This window comes from Puma concolor, chromosome A3 (genome assembly GCF_028749965.1).
Source record: "Puma concolor isolate L17-30 chromosome A3, mPumCon1.1.hap2, whole genome shotgun sequence".
Taxonomy (NCBI): domain Eukaryota; kingdom Metazoa; phylum Chordata; class Mammalia; order Carnivora; family Felidae; genus Puma; species Puma concolor.
The window spans coordinates 71,288,201-71,313,073 of record NC_141669.1 but is presented as its reverse complement, the minus strand read 5'-3'; the positions used below and the strand labels follow the sequence as shown (position 1 = coordinate 71,313,073).

The window sequence follows — 24,873 nt, the reverse complement described above, 5'->3', positions numbered from 1 at the left end:
CGTTCCTACCTTTCTCACCCCTTCTCTTCCCATCTTCTGCTCCCCTTCTTCTTTCCTAGCCCAGCTCTTGTCCTTCAGCATCACTTACAGTTCTCTAAATGGCACCAGTCATTCCTTCAGAGTTGCCACACAAGCTCTTCTTCCTAGCTGACTCTTGTTCTACCTTGACTTACTAAATAGCTGCTTAGCTTCCTTAAGACCCTCTTCACTTATCACTTTCTCCTTGAGGCCCCTTTAACATCTGAGAGCTTTTCAGGGGCCTCTCCTTTTCCATTAGCAGTAACATTATCATGGTCCTTATCACAATCTATCACACACTAATTGCCCGTTTAGCTCTGTCACCATCTCCCTTAGACTATCAGCTCTTTAAACCAAGGAAGGTACCTTATTTTTAGTTTTTTGTTTGCTTATTCCTTTTTCTTTTATATTTTTTTCTTTCCTTTTTTTTAACCTTTTTTTTAAATATCCTCAATATCTAGCATTGTGGTTAGCTAGAGATGTGGTTAGCTAGGAGATGACTAAATGAATAAATGAATGAATGAATGATATGGCATTTCAGAAAACCATGAGAAAGTGACACATTACAGTGTGGCAGAAAGGTTATGAGATTCACACTCAGCAGTTTTGTGGAGCTGGACAAATCACACTACCTTAAGGCCAGCTTCCTCAGTCTTATAATAAAATTAATAGTATCTTTACCTTTCTCTAAGTTTTTGTGAGACTAGACTAGCTTCTATAATTGAAAGTTATACGATGTTACTATTAATAAATCCCAATATTTACTTTATTTCCTGACTGCTCAAAACACTCTTTGAATTATGGGTTTTCAACTTTAAGGTCAGAGGGAGTTGGGATCAGGTCTATCTACTAGTTTACCACTAATTATTTCTTATTTAATTTCTCTAGGCCTCAGTTTTTTCATCTGTGAAATAATGATGACTATTCCATTGGTTTTGGTGGCTACTAAGTAGGATAAAACACACACGGTATATAATTGTTAATGCCTAACATTAATAAGAGCTTAAATAACGGTTACTCTTTCTCTTCTTCCTTCATATTATGTTTATTGTCTATTATTATTATTAATAATATAGTAGATACCCAGTAAATACTTTAATGATAGATTAAAATGAATAGGCTGAAAGCTTTTTTATACCTAGGAACAAAATTTCCAATTTAGCTTCCTGGTCACTGTGTGGAAGGAGAAAGACTAGGGGTCCAACCAAAAGCACACGTCAGAGTTCTCCACTTTTGTCTTGCAACTCTGCTGTTGAAGGTGATATTTCATCTTATGAAGTCAGTTATGAGATTTTCTATACAGAGTAATGAAAAAGCCTACAAAGCTAGCGAACTGCCTTCCCTGCTGTTACATCTACAGAATAATTTTGCCATAAAAAATAAAGGGGACATCTCCTTTTATTGAATTATGGCAAATTCTCAACTGACTTGTTCCTCTTGGAACTTAGGAGTGTCCTACTTTCCCCTCCAATGACACTCCCACTGAGCTGACACGTGACACATCCCGGGAAGGCATTAGAACTAAAAGAAGGTTAAGGCTCTGCCACATCCATCAGCCCTTCCTTTTGCTTAAGAAGAAACATCACTCCCTGGTCTCCTCCGTCTATATCTCTTTGTTCTAAGGATCATTTTATTCCACTGGCCAGGAAGAGATTTAGAGGCAAAAGCCCATACAGACCAACAGGGACACCAGCTATCCCCCTCTCTCCCTCTTTCTTCCCTTCCATATTTATTTATTGAATATTTACTATGTGCCACTCACTGTGGCTCTGAGAATCCAGTGCTGAGCAAATGAAGCCTCTGCCCCTACAAAATTATGGGGAAATATAGCATAAAACAGATGCATTCTTTAAAAAAATTCCAAATTGAATGATGAGCAAATCATTCTTTAAACGCACCAGCTAAACTAAGGCTAAGTTTTTAAGATAAACATTCTTTTTGGAGACTGCCAATCCATTAGCAACTATTTCAGTTCCAGCTACAGAGAAGGTAAAAGTAAGTAACACGTACCTCATGTTCTGCTATGCCCTGCTTAGGTATTCTCACTTGATTGTCACTCATGCATAAAAAAAGTCCTGGATGGTAATATGCTTATCATTGTATCCATTTTACTGATGAGGAAACAGTCTCAGAGCAGGTAAGCAATTTACCCAAAGTTATACTGTTACACATCTATGTGCACAGACATAGAAATCATGTCACACTGTCTCCAAAGGTAAACTCCAGGAAAACTCACTGAAAAAGTGAATGAGCGAGTGTCATGAATCTGAAAATCAAATCACGTCGATACAACTCAGGGTCACTAAATTGCCAAAATGCTCAAAGGCTCGATTTGCTAATTTTTTTTTTTTTTGTAACAGTGGAAGTAAGTACCTCATCTCTTAAGGAGGGTGCACCTGTGACAGTTCCTGCTTATGATATTAATCAGGTATTTGTAGAATTTTCAGAGAAACTTCCTTCAAAGTTCAACTGTTTATAAGCTGCTGTTGTGACTGCTATTTAAACAAAGTGAACATCTGGTAGTCCCTGTTTCAACTTGTCCTGGGTTGATATTTGCAGGGGAAAAGAGATAGCGGACCAGCTCCTGTGAAAGCTGCTCTGACAAACCAAGAGATAAGTTCTTTCCATGGAAGCAATTTAATCACCTTGCAGGACGTTTGAGGCACAATACTTAATTTGAGGAAAACAAAAAAAAAGTTATTTTCTTCTTCTATTCTAGTAGACTTTACCACACCTTCCTGTGTCCATAACCCAAACTGTTCACTTTACAAAATAAACTACCTAAACCTTCTAGAATGTAACCCAAGTCTACTGAGTTAACCATTTGGAAATTCTGTTTTACAGAGAGAAAGGAAAGGACTTCCTCTTAGATGAGGAAGACAAGTGCAAGTTGTCACCAAGAAAGGAACAGTATCACTTTCTAGGTGTTTGCCTATTTTTTCTCACTTCTCCCTGTTTCCTTGTCATCACCACGCAAGGGAAGATGGAAGGGAGAGCAATTCCTGCCAGACGTTGCTGTGGTGTCAGCTGAAGGCTGGGGAGGAGTGTGCATGTTTGCAGGGGAGGGGGGCTGAGGATAATGCACTAGAGGGCACCAAATCCAGTTATAATCAAGGCTTCTACATGCATCAGCACAGCCAGGCAGTGTACAAAGTCCAGCATTACTAAACGGCAAGCGATACACTAATTAGTGAAAGTCACACCCACGTGAAACAAGCAGTACTTAGGAGATCCTTCTAAAGGAATGAACCAAGACTTCTCTCCACACCAAGCTGTTTCCAAGAGGGGAAAACTGTTTAAAAATATCTAAGTTAAGTTAAAATTACTGAAATACTTGGAATTCAATGACTAGATGAAGGACTTCTGATCCTGACTATCATGAGAATTTGGACAAGTAGTCCAGTTAGTTTCAAGGAGCCCCACATGCTAAAGGCAGTTGCCCAGGGAATTCACTTAGTTTCTGCTTGGTCAAGCTTAGAGATGGCACCTGCTATCATAGCTGCTGGGGAAATACACGGACATTAGAAAAGTGCCTGACTTAAATACTAAAGTTAACAATGTCTTGTGTGGTGTGTGTGTGTGTGTGTGTGTGTGTGTGTGTACACACTGTTTTTTAAAAATTTTTTTCAATGTTTTATTTTATTTTTGAGAGACAGAGAGAGACAGCATGAGTGGGGGATTCAGCAGAGAGGGAGACACAGAATCCAAAGCAGGCTCCAGGCTCCGAGCCGTCAGCAAAGAGCCCGACCCAGGGTTCAAACCCAAACTGTGAGATCAAGACCTGAGCTAAAGTCGGACACCCAACTGATTGAACCACTCAGGCGACCCTCACACACACTGGTTTAACTGGCTTTACACAACGACATCCTTACTGTTGTACTTAGCACCTTGTATTGTAATCAATCATTTTCACATCTTCTCCCCTGACTAGATTATAAACTTGACTGCAGAATGCATTCATTAATTTTAAAATCTAAGCTCCCAGTATTTTATGTAATGTTATACATATTTTCCATAAAGGCTTACCAAATAAATCTGTCCTAAATGTTTATTTGGCAGAGAGAATTTCTATCACACAACTCAATGAACATTAATATAGTGACTACTAGATTTCTGGCTTGATGCTAAGGCACTGGGGATGCAAATATGGATAGAAAATCGTTCCTGTCCTTGAGAAGGTCACAGTCTAGTAGATGAGAAGATCTCTGAATGTATTACAATGCTAGGGCAAATGTCTCTGCTAAACAACAGATATTCCTTTAAAATGAGTCACTCCCTGAATAACACGTCCACATTTTCATATGTTGAGTTTGTTTGAATTTACCTATACAATGTAATTTACATTACAAATGCATTCCGACTCTGGGACATATATGTAATACAAATAAGGACAAGCAATTAATGTTTGTTGTATTATAAGCATGCCTAAATACATAGTTGTACACTAAAGAGACATAAGAAGAATTCAGGTTTATCATTGTGAGTGCTACATTTTATCACGTAGTGTAATCCTGGTTTATAATTGGTCATAATCTCCATTTGCTGACATAAAAACAAATAACAAAGACACTAACCTTATTTCTAATTCCAGACAGGATTTTGGCCCTGACTTTCTGCCCAGGCCCGGGGACTATGTATTTTTACAAGCGTAAAATGTATTTTTACAACTCCTTTTCTCAGGAATGTGATGTGTTTCTTTCTCCATGGCTGATGCAAAAGAAGAAATGTTGGAATTGTTATTTAGGGTTCTCTGCAGTATGGTTAAGCAAGTAGAAGGCATCTGTAGAATACTCTAGTGAAAAGGGCACTGAACTCTGAGATAAGGAGATACCAATATTAGTTGAAAATGATAATAACTAATACATCGCTTCAGGGAAGAAACCAATCTTATTTATATAGGCTTCTGTTCCTTTCTTTAGAGCAGGGAAGCAATTGAGTAGGAGGTCTCTAATGTCACCTGTTAGCTCCAGGTCTGTTGGACTTAGTGATGAGAAGTAACCTCAGAGGTTTTATGTGGAAGAGATGGCTGGTTGCAGCTGGGTCAATTACAGTCTCCATGTAGGAAGTTCACACATCCTAATGAGACTTATATATTGATAGTTCACAGCTCCTTCAGCTTCACACCCTATACCCACTCCCTTGTCAAATTCCCAAAATGCATTTGGATTCAAAAATATCAGCTGGTAAAGCAACAGCCCTCCAAACAACAACACACCCACAGAGAGCCTGAACTTGAAGACCAAAACTTTTCTTGGAATTTTTCAGGACATAGTCTCAGCTAAACCAACTCCCTAAATAGTAAATCAGGTGGCAAGTGTTAACATTTCATGTTTTCCTAAAAGTGAGCAGAGGAAAGAAAAGTGTAAACTGTTCCTTCACATCAATTTATGAAGCTTTGGCAATGCTGGGGGAAAATGCTATGGTTTCTGGATTCGGCTTAAGTGAATCCTCTTTTTCCTCACCACCACTAGGTATCTATGTTTTAGACTGCACCAAAGGCATCTTTTCCAGCACTAGAAGGCAGCCCTTAAAATCTAAGTCACAGTAGGCCAAAGCAAGCCTATAGAATCACAGATGGGTTAGCCAACTCAATCACAGACATTCCCCTAATTTCCAGCAAGGGAACCTGCTGTCTCTCTAATGCACTAGTATCATTCCCCTGGGGCAAGGCCTCATTTCTCGGGTGTCTTATTCATAGAAATATTATACATTTTGGTAAATGCAAATGTAGGATAAATTTCTCAGTCAAAAACAATTCACAGAGTGGTTTGTTTAAAAGAGAAGGAGTGAGAAATCACTTTCTCTATATTTATTTTCCCAAGGTTTCTTACCCCTTTGCAGAATGAGATTCCAGCTTTGAGAGATATTAAGAAACCAGTAACCACGGGGCCCGTTGCCTGGAAACAGCCTGATTACAACCAACTCACTCAGCTACAAGGAAATTCTACCTGATCCTTTAGGACCATTTGTCAAGCCTTATTATGATGATAAAGAAAATTTATACTTTGGTAAAGCCTTCAAAAATTATTGCCATGAAACTCTGTAAAATCTGGGAATCTGCTTTGGGGAAAAAATGGGAAATTAACATGACCATGCAGTGTCAAAAACTGACAGCCTAGATAAAATAAAGAAAAATTAGTTCAGTACCATGCACAGAATTCAGAAATCAAAAATCCAAATCCAATGCTGAACAAATAATGTCTGGGAATTGTACTGTCTGCCAGGGGGGTTAGAAGCCAAGGCAGCCAGAAAGTCACTAATAAAGGTCATTTGTATTCTGCAGCAGTGTGGTTTAACTTGTACTTCCTTGTATCTCTACTGCGGAACTTTCAATCAGATGCTGCCATTAACAGCTGCTTTGAAACATACACCAGGTGGGTGTGTTGTTCCCCGGGTAGGTGAACAAGATTTGTCAGGACAATAACATTATATAAAAATTGCAGAACTTTAGCAAAGTTTAAGAATGTCTATATGATATTTTTAAATCATTAATAATCAGTCTCAAAAAAATAGGACCTATTTTTTACTTTAGAGGAAGATTTTTTTACAACTATGTGATTGTGTATATATATGCCTGCATGTATGTGTGGATAGATATGTGGGGAGAGAGAGAGAGAAAGAGAGTGAGAGAGATAGGGTTTTTTTTCCTTTCAAGCATAGCATAAGTTTCAAGCATGCATCAGTGAATCCTGGTTCCACTAAATGACTTTTCTTGCTATTGATTCACTCAGTTACATTAGACTTGGGTACGTCTCACAGGGCAGCTGTGATGTGGTCTGGGACTCATCTTAATATGGGCTTTGTCATTGCTTGGATCCATGGTTAAATTCTAGGCACATCTACTACATTCTGGCTGGTGATTAGAGATGCATACTTCAGTGAAACTCAACCATCATCGTTTTGAATTCAATTAAAAAAAATCTCAATTATAGGAAGTGAATTCAGTCCATTCTTTAAATGTAGGTAAATGCTCAATACTCTAAAGCAGCAGAGATTTCTGGAAAGTGCAGTTTCTAGCTTAAAATGGTCTGTAAGTGCTAATGGAGTAAACCATGTTTACTTTGAAAGGGCTATTCCTCAATCCTTCAAGTATTCCCTGTGCATCCACAATACTCACAAATATGCTACCAAGATAAAGTATAGGCCTTTAAAGCCTAGCTTTCAGGGAACATGTCTTAATTATATTTGAATCCTTGGTACTTATCTCAGTCCTAGCACATAGTGAACACTTATGAAATCTCTGAACTGAACCAGGCACGGGCATCATCAAAGTAAGTGACAGTGCAATTTCAGAGCTAACTGAGATAGACATAGGGGGAAGAAAGAAGCTACAGACTATTCTAAAGAGATGGAAGGATGAGTTCCATTATTCTGGAAGGGACTTCACACGGGAAAACCAATAAAGTCACCACAAGAAACTTTCTGATGATCTTTAATTTCCACCTCCACTCCCTATGCCATTCACCCTATGTTACTGTCAGAATTATGCTCCAAAAATACAAAACCCCAATACAACTCAACTGCTTAAGAATGTATAGTAAAGGAGTGAATGAATAAATGAATGAACGAATAAAATTACCTTTATCTTCAAGAAACTTAACAATTCAGTTGCCTACGTATATTCACGCCTACGTGAAATATGTGAGTTGAGAGAAAAGTTCAGTGTGAGCTGAGCTATCAGTAGAAGCTGCCGAGAGAAGAAGGGATCTGAACCAGGTCTGTATATTTGAATAAATCAAGGTGCAGAATTAGGCTATTTCCAGTTAAGCAAGAAATATAAGCAAAACATACAGATGAAAATGTGAATAGTAATTCAGGAAATATACAGGAAGATAAATTTGGAGATAGATCATTGGTAAGAATAAGAGTTTTGGTTAATATCTTGGGTAGAAGGAGGCATTTTCATGAAGAACATATTTAAAAGGATGCTATGAGTTTCCAGGGATGCTTAGTAATGGGTTATGGGCTATTTGTGGAATAACCTGTGTTTGGGGTGAACCTGAGGACATTTACTCATTCATTCATTTGGTTAAGTACTTTATGAGCACCTATTAGGTCCTAGTCAACTGGAGATAATGCCATAAACAGAGAGAATCCCTACCCCGCCAAAATTTATATTGGAGGGGGTAGACCCAAATGATACCAAAATCAATAAGTGGACAACAAAAGGTTTAGGTAGTTATAACTGCTAAAGCAGGATAAAGGTCTTAGAGAATGGGAGAGTATAGTATAAAATATTAAAATTTCACAATCCCCCAAAATATCTAGCACAGATATGAGCATATAATACACAATGAAGAAATACTAGTCAATTGTGGTACTGCCTGCTAAGGAATAGTCCCAGAGTACAAACCTTCTGAGATACAAACCTTCTCCAAATCAAATCTACAGACAATGAATCAAAAAATTCCCTGATGTTCTTGCCTAATGCACAAATACATAGGCCCAACCCAACTCACCCTAAAAGGTGAGGATTTCTAGAACTGGCTCCCTCAAGATATAAAGAGGTATGTACCACAGGATTTTCAGCATTCTTCCCACATCATCTAGGACAAATTGCTGATAATGAGCAAGAAGTATTCATGCAATATTTGTCACGTCATGTGCCTACCATCATGCCAGGCACTGTAAAGACCAGTAAAAGCTGCTCATGATACTCACTTTCCTATTTAAAAAAAAATGCAAAGATAAAAACATAAACTTAAAAGCCAGAAAAGCATCAGGAGAGTAATGACATCAAAATGAGCTTGGCTTTATAGAACATTTACAAAGATATTCAAAGGCTCTTGTGATATGTAGAACTTCCAAGAAACAAACAAAAAAAAGGAAGTAAGTCCACTTATAAATGTCATCTTGACTCTCTTGTGCTCTTCAAACCCTTTCAGAACAACACATAGGAATGTGATTTTCTACTGACAACTCCTAACTTGTCCTGACCCATCCTTGATCATTGGTTGAGTTTCCCGTGGCCCGGATGTCATCCCATAAATACAGGCTGATACACAGTGCAAACTTCCCTGGTACAAAAGCAGCGTGCCCAAGCAGGAAAGAGGAGTGCCAAGTATGATGCGTCTGCACTGTGGCAGTGTAGCTTTTGTGTCAGGCACGGCATGAGGAGGCTCAACTCAGTGCCCCACAAACAGGGACAAAAAGAAGACTTGCCCTCATATTGTCAAACAAAGAACAGTACAATTACTTGACAATTTGAGAACAACACTCTCTTTTTGTGCTCTGTGCTCACCAAAAATTTATTGGTGGAAGGTATTATTAAAATCTCAGCAATAAGCTGTGGTACAATTATTTCACCTACTTCACTTCCTTTCCCCACATAAGAATATTTCTTGTTTCTATACTATAGCAATTCAAACTCTACAATACTTCAATCCTTCTTATCTCCATTATTGTTAGCACCATTTGTTAATCCACATTCTCTGGTCTGTGGGAAAACCTTGTCTCCTTATTCTATTTATTCGACTCCTGCAACTTAAGTCCAAATGATCTCTCTTCAGATCTTATATTTTGTTTTGTGCTTTAATGTATAACTCTTAACACTTATTATCATTTTCCAATGAGACGCAGAAAGGGCATAGGGAGTTAAACGTTTTCACAGGCAAAGCTATATTCTTTCCCTTTGCAGGGGAGGGAAATGGATAGAAACAGAAGCTGCCAGCTAGAAGGCCTGAAATAAATGACCTGCGCCACCCATAGCTGAATTCCACCTCTTCTTCCAGAATGTTTCATAAGAGAGAATCAATACAAGCTGAATCTGAAACATTGGTGCAGTGTAGTAGCTAAGCTCAGCGAGCTCCCAAGCTAATCCTGTGTTCTCAGAAGCTATAAGTGCAAATCCCTTCACCTTTGTTCAGGGGGATGAGCTCACTACATAAATTGGCCTGTTTTTTGACCTCAAATTCCAGGTGGGACAGGGTTGGGGGTGGCAGAAGCAATGAGAGGGAGGATTTCCAGGCCATTTGTTCTAAAGTGAGGTACTCTGGCAGAAGGAAGGACAAGGTCGAGTTTCCATGGCCCTGAGCTGAGTCACACAGCTGGAGTCACACTCTGCTCAACACAAATGTCTTTTGCTCACCCACGAGCAACACAAAGACTGCAACAGAACACTGCCAAAGAACAAGCCAAGTGCCAGTGGCCATTCTCATTATCTAGGCTACCTAGTAAGGTAACCCCATACAACCTGCCTGCTAAATTAACTTTCAGATCGGCTTATGCTTTTTTCCCTATGACTATCTGATTAGTATACTCAATTAAAATACAATAAAGCTCAAAATCAATGTAAGTAGTGTGAGGCTCAGTATTTTCACTAGTACAGAATTAAAAAAAAATGTTATGTTTGTTCCCTTTAATGATTCTGTTGCCTTACAGAAAAATACTCATTGGAATATTAACATTTCATCATCATTCCTAAAAAATGATCTATTTAAAAGAGAGAGAGAGAGAGACAGAGAGAGACAGAGAGAGATTAAGCTTACTAAAAAGCCCCCAAATATCTGTACTGAAGCAACTCAAATAGTTTGAAGCATAAAATTGAACACATTTTATACGAGCTCATTTGAGGACATTTCACACAGTTGAATAATATGCTTGTCATCTTATTTCAATTTCTTTATAGAATTCTCTGAAGTAGCACTAAACAATAGTTATTGTATGCGTGTCACACAAAAATGCATATGTTTACTTTTTAATTTTTTAAATATTTATTTTTGAAGAAGAGACAGAGCACAAGCAGGGGTGGGGCAGAGAGAGAGGGGGACACAGAATCTGAAGCAGGCCCCAGGCTCTGAACTGTCAGCACAGAACCTGACGCGGGGCTCGAACAACCAGCCGTGAGATTACGACCTGAGGTGAAGTCAGACACCCAAACTACTGAGCCACCCTAGGTGCCTGGTATATGCTTATTTTTGAGGCTGTATTTTAGCTGATTGTGCATTTCCCTTGGAAGTATTTTTTTATACAATAATGTTCATGCAATTTCTACCACATGTATGGCATAACTTACACAAAAATTAAGCATCATGAAGGAAATGGTAATAACTTCAAAATGATATATAATCAACTGATTAAAGTCATGCATTTAATATATATTTTGTAATTCCAGCTTTTGTGAGAATCTTTACCTAAAAAAGCGAACATTAAGCTGCTGTGGAGCCCCAATAACTAAAGTCCTATTTCCTCAATGAAGCATCCAGCACTTTGGAGTTATCTCCTGCTTCTCATCCATAAATGGTTTCTTGCCACTCATAAAATCCTTTCTATGCTTGCAATTATTATACAGCATATTTTTTCTCCCTATCCTTAATCACTAATGAAATTTCTAAACTACCTTACTGTTATCTGAATTAAAACAAGCAAATAAAAGCAAGCACAAAATAGACACAATTTTATACACTTACTTTTTTCCTATTGATTACAAATTTTTCTTCCCTTGCCTTGTCTTCACTATTAGTTTATAAATTTCTAAGAGTAAGAATGATGCCTCCCCTCCCCCTACCCCATCCCCAGCCATAAGCACAAATTAAATTAAATAGAACCCAAACAGACAATATAATTTGTTTCACTATAGCTCCAAGACAGTCTGATTTCCTGTGTGGTAAGAATGTTTCCTTTTCTGCATTTCAATCTCTACCCAAGCCATCTGATAATATAGTCTATATAGTTGGTTAATACAAGCATCCCACATGAATAGGATTCTCAAACAATGACAGAATTGTTCTTCATCCTGTAAAGCCCCAGAGGACAACCAAAACCTCAGCAATACTGTATTTTCTTTGTTTCTATACAATTCTAAATTTTTTCTCTCCTGAGATAATCTTATCTTTTCCTTAGATTTGTGTTTCTCAACCACCTGATGAATTTAGATTCTATAAAGATTTCTTCAAAGTCTTATGTTTCATTATGACCTGAAAAACAACTTCATTGTTATTAAGCGAATGTTAGAGTTGTCATTCCATTAACATATACTTTGGGAATCCCTAAATTTACATATTTGTGACTTTGAAAATAACTAACAAAACTTTTATGAAGACTGTTTATTGAACTTTGCCTTTAAAGATACAAGGCCTGATACATTAGTGGACACTGTCAGAGTTATGCCCAGGTAGTCACTACCAACTACAGAGAGAAGCCATTCCAAGTAGTCATTTAATGAAGAAGTTGAAAGGAAAATAAAAATGTTTTTCATCCTTCAAAACAAAAACAAAAACAGTATCATAGGTTTGTGCCTTTATCTCAACTCAACATTTTGGTGTCTTTAAAATCTCTTGTTTAAAAGTCAATTCTTCCAGGAAAACATTCCCAAGTTCACTCAGGGTGATTCTTTTCTCTTGGAATGGGAATTATCTCTAAACATGCATTTATGGATTGCTTAATTGGGTGTGCTATGGTTGCTGGCACTGTAAGAGAAAAAAAACTGAGTCTCTGACCTCTAGATGCTTCAAAACTAAGATAAAGGAAATATTCCAAAATTTTACTCCGGACTCAAAGCATAATGGGGCATTTAAAATAATACTACAAATCAATGGACTGACATTTTGATAGTACTGAGAAGAACATATGTCTCTTCACATTTTGGCTTCGATTGGATCATTAGGCACAAGTTTGAACAATTCCAAGAAAAACTTATAAACAAAAATTTAATATAAAAATTGGATGTAAAATATCAAGAGTTAAAAATATATTTTAGAGAACGTTTTACTTTACAAAATCATTTGGTCCACACACTTCAAGTAACATATTTTTCTGCTGTATTTAAGTGGATTTAATATATTATCATTTTAACAGAAATTTGACATGGTTCAGGATTTGTTAGGGATGCCAAGAATGTACAAAGGGAGGAATTTTATGCTAATCTCTGATTCATTATTTTAGGACACTCATGATTTTTAAAGTGCTGCATCAAGCTTTGAGCCACTAGTAGAAACTTCTCCATTTGTCTAAACATCCTTGCATACCAATAATTTGACAGAAACATTTTACCAAACCCAACAAGCACGCACACTGAGTAAATACTCATGCCAACAGACATTTCATTTAAAACAATAACCAAATTCAAGTGAAGGTCATATTTCATTATTATGGAGCCACATCCACAAGTCCCTAGACCACTTGCAGTTATGACTCTAGGAAAAATTTTTCTTATGAGACTATACTCCTGCCACATTACAGTGTCAGAATCCAATATTCTGCAGCCCCCAGGGTCAGGGTCCACCAATCCTACTTCCATGAAAAGAAATGAAACACAATCTAATGCTGGGCCTTTTGCAGTGTGTAGTTAAGTGATCATTTATTTCTTCTTCTATCTGCCTAAGAAAATCTGCCAATTTTCTCCCATTAGAATTGGCTTTCAAAGTTAGGAGTCATCTGCACACTTGTAGAAAAAGGTGTTCATTTCAAACGATGTGTGTATATATACGTATACACACACACACACACATATATATACACAAATATGTACGTACACATACATACATACATACATATATATTCTTTCATGATGAATCTTTACTTTCTAAGTACAGAGAGTAAAGATCCAGTTTATTCTTACTGGATTGTATATACTGCCAAAGAAAGCTTCTAAGAGGTAAACTGCCTTTTGTAATATTACTTTTAATTTCTTTTAGCAAAAAGGTATGAGATTTAAGTGGGTTAAAGGAAATCAAAATACTTATGATATACAATTTTTCATCGTCAAGTACCTAAAAGCAAACATTTTGTGATTAGTTTACTATGAATGTACCAGATTAGTAAGGGAATCTTTTGCAAGACAGAACACTGATGTTCAGAATGGCTTACATACAGACTGGCGGGCAAGTTCCTGATAACACTTAACAAGCAGAATTGCTTTGGGGCTCAGCCCATGTTCACTAGCACTGGCTACTTCACTACTGTAAAGCTTTTGTAATCATTTTGGAAGCAAAGTACTGTAGAACAAAAGCATTCCAATCTGTATCTGGTTGTCTGGCATTACACAAGCATCAGAGGAATATTTTAAAGGAAAAAATGTCAAATACTTGACATTCCTATTAAGGAAAATACAAAAGAAAATATTGCATAGCGTCTGAATATCTTAAAAGGCTAAGTTCTAACTGATATAAATGCATAAGGGTCAGAAAAGCAGCATGATGAAATAAACACAGAATAGTGGATTGAGAATTAGGTCCAGAGCAGGTCAAATAACATTCTGAGTCTAGCTTCTCTAGTTGCTAGAAAGGGGTAATAAAGTTGGCTTTACTGACCTCTGCTTTACCACAAGGATAAAAGCCTGAATGTGAAAATGCTATAAAATATAGACAATTTAACACAAATATTAGATAACACTACCATTTTCATTTTTCTGACAATCTTGCAGCAGGTCTCTGAGTAGAACTTAGGTACTGTGTCATTAATAACATAACTGGGGAGGACACAGTTTTTAGTCACCTTGGTTTTTGGGTTTCTTTCTTTTTTTCTTTCTTTTCTTCTTCTTCTTTTATTTTCTTAACACCTGATGAGTTTCTGAGATACAATCAGTCACCAAACTCCTCAGACACATTTAGCAGCATCAGAAGCAGCTGCCGCTGACAATCATGTCTGATTCTGCAGGGACTGAAGGTGTAAAAACAATGAATCATTACAGGTGCGTCTGCCTCCCTTCATTCAAAGGACAAAATGAAAAGAAATTGAAATTCATCAAGCCCAATGTTTTTAAAACAAAAAGAAAAGAGATCAACTAGGAAAGACTTTTCCCTCTAATTTGTAAGAGCAGAATTCAGTTATAACTTAGTAATTGTTTTTTAATAGTCTGCTACTGAGCTAAATATGGTCCCAGATTCTTTTTTTTTTTTAATTTTTTTAATGTTTATTTATTTTTGAGAGAGAGAAAGACACAGTGAGAGCAGGGGAGGGGCAGAGAGAGAGGGAGACACAGAATCCAAAGCAGGCTTCACGCTATGAGATGTCAACACAGAGCCCAACGCAGGGCTCGAACCCAGGAACCAGGAGATCATGACCTGAGTTGGATGCTCAACCAGCTGAGCCACCCAGGCGCCCTTATGTTGTCCCAGATTCTAAGAGTTCTATCTAAGTTCAAGAAACACATGACTTAATAATAACAATGTGGGCATAATAATAGCATACAACTAATCCAGTTTTTGGTAGAGCCTTGGTGGGACAAGGGATAAACACTAAAGGCTACTGGAATTAACAAAAGAAAGGTGGTAAGATATTTTAAAAGGTTTAAATAAAAGCAATAAAAAAGATGGCATCTGAAATAACTATATGATTCCTGGGATCTTAGTAGGAGAAATATCAGTAAAGACAAAAACTTGAAAGAGGGATATATCCAACATTGAGAAGTCCAAAGTGTTTCAGGAATATCCTGGTACACATTCCCTATCCTCTTGCACGTACTTGTGGAAAGTGCTCATGTTTATTCATTACAACAGGTGACGTGGAAAACCTAAATTAAAAAAAAAAAAAATCCTTTTAAACTGGCAAATAGTATGGGGCGCCTGGGTGGCTCAGTCGGTTAAGCGTCCGACTTCGGCTCAGGTCACGATCTCGCGGTCCGTGAGTTCGAGCCCCGCATTGGGCTCTGTGCTGACTGCTCAGAGCCTGGAGCCTGTTTCGGATTCTGTGTCTCCCTCTCTCTCTGACCCTCCCCCGTTCATGCTCTGTCTCTCTCTGTCTCGAAAATAAATAAATGTTAAAAAAAATTTAAAAAAACTGGCAAATAGTACAGTAGCATCCCTATCAACTACAAATTTAACATTTTATTATGCATGTAATACATGGTTTTAGAAATTTAAAAAATTAATACAAATACATAGAGTGAAGATCACATATAATCCTACAACCCAGAACTGTTTACATTTTTATGTATGTTCTTCAAGATTACATATGGAGGTCTAATACACAGCATAGTGATTACAATCAACAATATTATAAATGTCGAATTTCCAAGGGTCTAGATCTTAATTGTTCTCAATGCAAATTGATAATTATGAGTCACGACAGAGGTGTTAACTAATGCTACCGTGGTTACCATATTGCAATATACAAATGTGTTACATCAAAACAGGGTACACTTTAAATTTATATGATATGCTATTGTATAAATTATATTATTATAATTTAGAATTATATTACAATGGAAATAAAATAAACATTTTAAGGTGAAAAAGATTATATCTGTATATACCTATACATTTATAATAAAAATTATAAACATTATATACATAGTGTTCTGTAATATGCTGTTTTCACTTACCAGTATAGCTGAATAACTTTACACAGCATGACACACTCTCGAGCACCCTCACATACTATTACGTAGATTGTCCTTTGGTTTATTAGTTTTTATTATTACGTATCCATGTTATTTTCATTTCCTTTGTAAATAACAATGCCATGATCATCTTTTAAGATAAATCATTATATAAACCTCTGGTTACTTATTTAATTAATTCTAAAATTACAATTACTGGGCTGTTTGAAAACTGTATTCCAAAAGAGTTATTCTAACTTTCATTCCATCATGAATGGGTTAGTCTTATTCTTTATATTTTCTTAAATGTTGGATATCTAAATTTTAATTTTAGAATTAATTTTCTTAAGTGTTGGATATCTAATTTTAATTTTTATAAGTCACATTTTTCCTATGTGATATGTGAAAATATCATTTTAGTTATTTTCTTAAAAATTTTTGAATACTACATTGAATATTTTATGATGTATTAATTACATTTTGTGTGCATGATATGACTGATCTTCCACTGAAATTTAGTTAAGTCCACTTTGGATGTCTTTTCAACTTCATTTTTCTGTGACCATTTTCTGGGTTTCTTCCTCTTCACTATTTGTAATGTCTAGCTCATATTACCCTAGGAAATATGCTTTGATTCAGGATTTTAATATCCTGAATCCTTAATATCACGGACTGTTAAGGCTTGGAGATTTTACCCAACTTGAAATGTAAGAAGTTAACCTGCTGCAGTTTCATAAATGTTGGTAGAAGACTCACATCAAAAACAGTAGCCGGGATATCAGTATTTTTTGTGCTGGTTCTGTGATCCCCATTTTCTTTAAGGTAATGCAAAGAATGCTAGATGGCACCCACGGATGCAGTGGGTTATGTTCAAGGAGGGGAACTATGAGCTTGGTGAGCCCCGATATTTTATAATAGACAGTCAACATGCTTACCTTTTGCTACAGGAAAATATTATCTTTATTATACCAGACAATACGTATGCATGGAGGGAAACCACAGATATAATATAATCTATGTTCCAAGAATATTCATGATTAAACATTCCTGATAGTCTGAAAAGGGCAGTCAGTATCTTGCTACGCAGGAGATGCAGAAGTGCAAAGGACTTCTGGAAAACTGTATCCAAACACTTATGCCTGAATATGCAGAAAGAGAATAAAAATTTTTGCAGTGTAAGGAAGGAGAGTGAATCTGGGGCATTCAGCATTCAAACTTCATTCCTAACTTAGCCCCAACTGTGTACCATTGTAACAATAACACATCTACCTGAAGAAAATAAATGAGGGGTAGACTTTCTAAAAAGGTTAAATAGACAGTGAATTTTTATTTTATAAAACAATTCTCTATAAGTTCCTTTAAATGTCAAATACTCCTCACATGATTAGAAGATAAATTAAATTTTTAAATATATATTTTTTAGCATATTAGTTAAGAGGGTGTGGACCAAACTGCCCCTGTTCAAATCTGGCTCAGTGTGCTTGATTAAGTTACTTGGATAAGTGTCTTCTGCTGTAAAAATGGATTACTGATGGATATTAACTTCATTCTTATAGAGCTGGTGAAATGTTTGACTGAATTAAGGATATATGTTGCTTTTGACAGTGTCTGATACATAGGAAACAGTAAGTGTTGGTCATCATTATTCTATTATTACCACCTAAAATGAGGTCATTAAGTAGATATTTTCTCTTCTGCTCTTTTGCTGCCTGTGCACAATTAACAAAACATCTTCTTTTCTTGATTTAGAGGGTAGATATAAAGAAGCTTTATAAAATCTAACTCCAATAAGAAATGGATTAGGGTTCCATTCATATTACAGGTTATTTCTAAAATTGAGAGAGGAAAAATCTTAAGAAAAATATCTTGAGTTCCTTAAGGCTGGTTGTATTGTCTATGGTCACTTCTTTTATTTCTATACTTCTGTGTATATGCTAACAAAAAGCCACAGATATTAACAAAAATTAAGTTGGATAGTCTATAAAGCTCTATGACATACTATTCACTTATATGTAACAGCCCCAGAAGCACAGGGAGAGAACAGAAATGTTTCTGGGGCTACAGAGAGTGCCATGGCCTTCCTTTCCAGTGTTTAATCATTATTTCTCCCTGAGTGATAGTTGGTTCTTTAAAATCTGACACTAGTGACTCTGGGCCTGGTTTGAAGATTCTGAAAAGGATTCAAGAAAAGGCAGGGAACAAAGAGGGAAGTCAGCTGATATAGAATGGCTATTGAAAAGGTAAAGCCACTGAACAATTATGGGGGGAAAAGACAGCGATTTGCACAAACTAACAACTACATTTGTGAAAGTTCCATCATGTTTCTGAGATTTGCATTTTAGAGATGGGGAAGGAATATATTTCCCTTCCACCATCACCCTATTCTATTATTATTATCATGCCCATTTGACAGATCAAGAAATTGAATTATGGAGTAATTATGTGATTTGTTCAAGATCATGCAGGTAGTAAACCATGGATCCAGGACTAACATTTTTTCCCATTATATTATATTGCCTCTGATGACCCTAAATCCCAGTCAAGTGCTGATTCCCCTAAAGCCTACATCACAAACCACTGACATAATTCTCAGTCAACCCAACTATCTAATAACAGTCTCGTTTCCTGGTTCTCAGCCAGCATAGGGATTCTGTTAAATTGGTGATATAGCTAATGCTCTTGGTTGCAGGGGATCCTTCTGTTAGTTTTGGCACCCACTGGGGTTCTCTTAGGCTCTCAGTCTTTGATTTTTTTTAATTCAGCTATATATTCCTGGCTAAGCCCATATCCTAGGAGAATAAGACAAAATCAGAGATCAGCCTGTTCTTTTTATTTTGTCCTGGACACTCTTATTCTTTTGAGTCCTCCAGATAAATCACAGGTGCAGCTCCAAATCTTTGGGGAAAACGAATGGCACAAGTTCAATTCTAATAGCATTCCCTGCCTCCTTTTCCACTTAGTAACCACTATTCACAGTGAGTTGTTATTTAGTACATTTTTCTAATATAGTAGCTACAGAAATCACTTCATAATATACAAAATAGTTTACTGTTCTTCACACATAACCATGGTACTTCTTTTCCAAGAATACGAATAGTCTCCCACAGACATATTTGTATCCCTTTACTTGGTTTATCCTTTGACAGGAATCATAAGACTAAAGTAACTATTGTCTGTGGATAGTGTATTTGTTAAAAATCTCACCTATTCACACAGGAAAGCAAGCTGGTAGTCAACCAAATCTGTTCCTTATTTTTAACTCTGCATCTGTCATTTGCCCTGCTGCATGTTTAAAGAGTACTTTCTACTTTTCTCAAAGGTGCAAGTAACAGATATTCAAAGCTTCACACAATCAGGTTGAGCAGGTCCCCTCCTGATCTCAAATCTGGCAAAATCCTAGAAAATGACATCTAGGTAATACTGTGGAGGTTGCATTAGTTGAGAATTTGTATGTATGTATCAGAGAGAGAGACAGAGTTGGCTGGGGGAGAGGGGATGGGTGAGAGAGAGAGAGAGAGAGAGAGAGATTGAAGTTGTCAGGGTAGGGGAGGAACAGAGAGATTAGCTGAGCTGTCTCGTTGATCTATTGAAGGTTTCTTCAACAAATGTATTATTGGATATCTACAATTTATCAGGCATTGTACTAGTTACTAGAGATATAAAATGAATCACAAATAGATCCTGACTTTGAAGAAATAAACTCTTTGTTACATTTTATTCAAAGAAGCAGATGCAGAAACAAATGTTTTTACTATACTATGGTAAATATTAGAATATAAATGTGCACAGGATCCCTTGGGAACAGAGAAGAGGGTTACTTGATTTCTGGGGGGAAAAATTCTTGAAGGAGTCAGTAATGGATATAATGTATGCATAGGAGTGACCCTGGAGAAGAATGTGGACAGAGTTCCAGGCAGAGGAGGCTAAGGAATGAAAAAGTACAGCAATTTAAAATCACTAAGATTTTAAAATTTTTTTACAGTTTATTTATTTTGAGAGAGGGGAGTGAGGGGCAGAGAAAGGGAGAGAGGGAATCCTAGGCAGGCTCTGCCCTGTCAGCACAGAGCCTGATGTGGGGCTCGAACCCACAAACCATGAGATCATGACCTGAGCTGAAACCAAGAGTCAGATGCTTAACAGACTGAGCCACCCAGATGTCCCATAATTACTAAGATTTAAAGCATGGGGCAAGTTTTGGTAGGGAATAAGACTTGAGATAGGTTATGATAAAGAGATCATGGAAGACCATATGTGTTACTTCAAAGCTTGAAATTTGACATGGAAGTAATGAGGGATCATGGAAAGGCTTTAGGGCTGAGTGTGGCAAAATAATACTCGTTTTTAGGCAGGTTTATGAAGGATGAATAGAGTTAAGGTCATGCGCAGGGAACACATTAGGAGGTTCATGGAATAGGTCCAAAAGATATGAGGAGGGCCTTGGCAAGGGCTATAGTAATAGTGAGGACAGGATGGCCCATCATGGGAACCCTATACATATTGAGATCCTCTCTCCTGGGACACATGAAAAGGTATCTATCAGAGAGTGTTAAGGACCAAACTGTGTCCCTCACAAATGCGTATGTTGAAGCCCTAACCTCTGATGTGACTATCTTTGGAGAAAGGGTTCTTAAGGAGGTAATTAAGTTTAAATGAGTTCATAAGGAGGGGGTAATTTAAACACTGGTGTTCTTTTTTTTTTTTTTTTTTTTTTTTTTTTTTTTTTTTTTTTTTTTTTTAAAATTTTTTTTTTTTTCAACATTTATTTATTTTTGGGACAGAAAGAGACATAGCATGAACGGGGGAGGGGCAGAGAGAGAGGGAGACACAGAATCGGAAACAGGCTCCAGGCTCTGGGCCATCAGCCCAGAGCCCGACGCGGGGCTCGAACTCACGGACCGCGAGATCATGACCTGGCTGAAGTCGGACGCTTAACCGACTGCGCCACCCAGGCGCCCCTAAACACTGGTGTTCTTATAAGAGGAGGAAACAGCATTGCAGAGTTCACTGTACCCCCTCCTTTTTTCCCCCTTATTCTCTCCCTTCCTCCCTCTGCATATACGCAGAGGAAAGACCATGTGAGAACACAGCAAGAAGGCTTGTCTTTGAGTCAGGAAAAGAAGTCTCAACAGAAACTAACCCTGATGGATGCCGTGACCTTGGACTTCCTTCCTCCAAAACTGTGATAAAATCGATTCTGTTGTTTAAGGCACCTAGTCTGTCGTATTTTGTTATAGTATCCAGAGCAGACTAATACACAAGGTTTTGTTGGAAGATGTGAGAACTAAAAAAAATAATGCAGAAAGAAGACAGTAAGAAAAAGTAATGAGGTAAATAAAAAAATGCAGAAAGAAGACAGTAAGAAAAAGTAACGAGGTAAACAAAGTCCTGAACAAGCAGAAACTGGGAGGCACAAAGGCAGGGGTAGAGGAAGCTTTCATTTGTTAGCTTCATAGCATGAAACAGAGGAGATGCGGGAGTTCCTTGTGTAAGACAGTTCTAGCACAAAGAGTGACAGACGTTTGTTTTTGAGACTATTCTAGAGTTGTGATTGGATCAGCGGCACTGTTGCCCACCTACTATTATATCCTGAAATCTGTTTTCATCCCAGAAGCTGTGTCACAGCCAAGGCTAATTCTTGTGTGACTTGATTCCAGGTATGGTGTAAGAGCTATGCCCCTGCCTTCCTCTGGCCTCAGCTGGAGCAGGCCTTTTTGCCTGCACGCTGATAGTGCCAAAAAAAAGTGTGGGAGGAAGAGGAGATGTCAGGATGAGCAGAATGGAAATAACGACTACAGACTGACTCAAGGAATCTTGGGATGTGATGTGAGTTTTCCAAATGTTTTTGTAAAAAATATAAACTTTTAATTTTAGCAACCCAGTTTACAATATTAAAAAAAAAACACTTATGCACATTATGAGGGTCATCTATGTAACACAGAAAGTGTGGCATAAGGCTGGCTCTCAACAAAGAGGGGCTCTTTAAAAATGACACCACAAAATCTGTTTTTATTCACCTCTATAACAAATTGGCTCAGTTTAAATGCCAGGCTATAAAAGGCTTCATCCGCATTCTCAATACCTACCGATTTCGAGAAAAGAAATGAAGAAAAGCTCGGAGTGCACTTTTTTTCAGTGCCTGCCAACATGGTGCCTGGGTTTTCAGATGGAATTTCATAAATGGAACAAATGAAGAATAATGATCTTCCCTTTACCTCTGTGCCATTATAGCCCCATCAAGCTGAAGACAAGTAAGATTATAGGATTTAGACAGTCCTTGTAGAGGAATTGGCAACTAGATTATTCTTCTGCCTGCTTAAAAATAGTTTCAATTTTGATCTGAGGTATATGAGTGTGTGTGTGTGTGTGTGTATGTGAGAGAGAGAGAGAGAGAGAATGAGAGACTGAGACAGAATTTCTGTGGCAGATTCCATCCTTTTGTCTTCCACATTAATTCATTCCACCTGTGCTTTTAACATCCAGATGCTATCATATTTTAATTATACTGATTAATGCCTACGTAAGAATTACAAATGGTAAACCAACCTTCCCTCAAATTAGGCAAGTCAATTTGCTTAAAGGCAGAACAGTGAAATAGGACACCAGGCTAAAATCATATGAAAGATGGAAATGTCTTCATTTGTTTTTGTTTGTGTGCTTTTAATTAAAGGTGACAGAATGGCCTTCGCCACCAGTGCAGCAAGCGTGACGTGCAAAGATGAATGGATTTGCAGCTGTAGGTAGTGTTGCGGTTTTAACACTATTACTCTCACCATTGGGAAAACATCTGTGGGAAATAAGAAGAGAGGATAGTTATCTTAATAAAACTGGGAAGAGATCTTGAAAGAAATGCTGCTGTATACATCTTTGGAGGGCTTTGTGAAGAGAACCATCATGTTTCAATCATTTTGACCATATATTCCAATAAAACTCTGAAATATCTCTTAGAGTGTCCAAGTGTCTCTCCTGAGGATCTCTAGTGCACTTCTTTAGGAAAATACAAAGTAAGAAAACAAAAATCCTCTACCCTCATTTAACAAGAATTTAAAGTAAAATAATTTTCTCCCTTACCACACTATGACTTAAGTGCATTTGTGGTGCATTTGTGGTGCAGAGGGATGAGGAGGGCCTTTGGCCCCGGTGAATTGCTTTGAAACATTCTGAGCCCGTGATTCTCAGTTCTGTCATCTAAGAATGGAGATCCCGTCACTGCTCAGGGGTGTCACAGGATTAATTGGCATAATGCAGATGAAAGTGCCTTGAACATTTCTGTATACTAATCTAGTCTGAATTTGTAAAGATAAAGATCCCAAAACGTTTTGTGCTCCAAAATATGAGGAAGTAAATACAACTTTTTCATTTGGGTTATTTTATCTTATCTGCACTATTGCCTTCCTCACTTTTTTTACACACTATTTGCCACGAACTTTCCATTTAGAGTGCATCAATGTCATAGAACAATTGCATACAAAACATGTTTATATCAGTAGGATGTTAGTGGATAAGGACAAGGTCATCGTTATGGGGTAACTTTTATAATATCACAGGGTCTTCTTTCCAAGATATCTACTACTGACAAAGTATGTATGGGTGTGTGGGTGTGTGTGTGTGTGTGAGTGTGTGTGTGTGTGTTTACAGGGTTGGGTGGGGGGAGAGAGAATGAGAGAGCACAAGCACATGAGAACAAGGGCACGCACAGTTGACAATGGCTCCTCAAATCAAAATCTGAGAATAAGATAGAAATGTAAACATAACAGCGATGGTAAGCAAGGTAGTTACCCATTGTGTAGCTAATAGGCATCCTATCTATAAGGAGATTACCATGTACAAGGATAAAATAGATGAGTAAACTCAGCAATTACCATATAATTACTATAATAATGGTAATTAAGGGCTTGAGAGGTCATGGGAAGTTTTTCAAAAAAAGATAAGTCCATGATGGATAATAGGGAGATGAAAAGGTACAGGGAATGGAGCAGTATGAATTCAGGGTGGGAAATGGGATGGAGGAGAAAAAGTATTTTACAGACAAGGGGATAGATTCTGTAAGGCCTGTGGGTTGAAAATATTTTTTTTTTTAAAGAAATTCCATACATTCTAGAATGGCTGAAGTTTTAAATCATAATTTTACATCTTTTATACATTTTCATATTTTCCTATACAAGCATAGAGACATATCTTTCTATACCTACTGCTTGGACCCCAAAACCAAATTCCTGGCTGCCACCCCCTCCACGTACAAGCAACAAGAAAAGGCAAATACAATATGGCTACAGCATCTAAAAGGCTTCTTACTATTAAATGCAACCATGAAATGATAGGGCTTAACAAAGAATCATTGAAGTTTCATCTTGCAAGCACAATGCAAATTTAAATAGATTCCAGCTCCATTCAATCTCAGCTACAGGGCAATCACAACTGTAACTAACTCCTACGTCTTTCATCTTTTGACAATGAAATTAAAATATTGCTTCATGCTACAGGAGGAAAGAATGATCTAAAATAAATAATCCCAAAGTTGAAATAAAACTGAAAATAACAGCAGTGCCTTTCTGAGACAGTGGGCGGCAACTGTAATGAATGGAAGCTTTGCATATAAA

The 24,873-nt window shown here is 37.3% G+C and overlaps 1 protein-coding gene and 1 long non-coding RNA gene across 21 annotated transcripts in view; one reads left to right on the top strand and one right to left on the bottom strand.

The window, feature by feature from the left end:
* The window catches only part of NRXN1 (neurexin 1), a 1,142,850-nt gene that overhangs the window by 868,203 nt on the left and 249,774 nt on the right, over positions 1 to 24,873 (bottom strand). The window lies entirely within an intron of this gene.
* Positions 21,900 to 23,220, top strand: LOC147582527 (uncharacterized). Its single transcript, XR_015249227.1, has 2 exons — positions 21,900 to 22,099; positions 22,944 to 23,220. It is a non-coding gene; the product is annotated as an uncharacterized LOC147582527 (long non-coding RNA).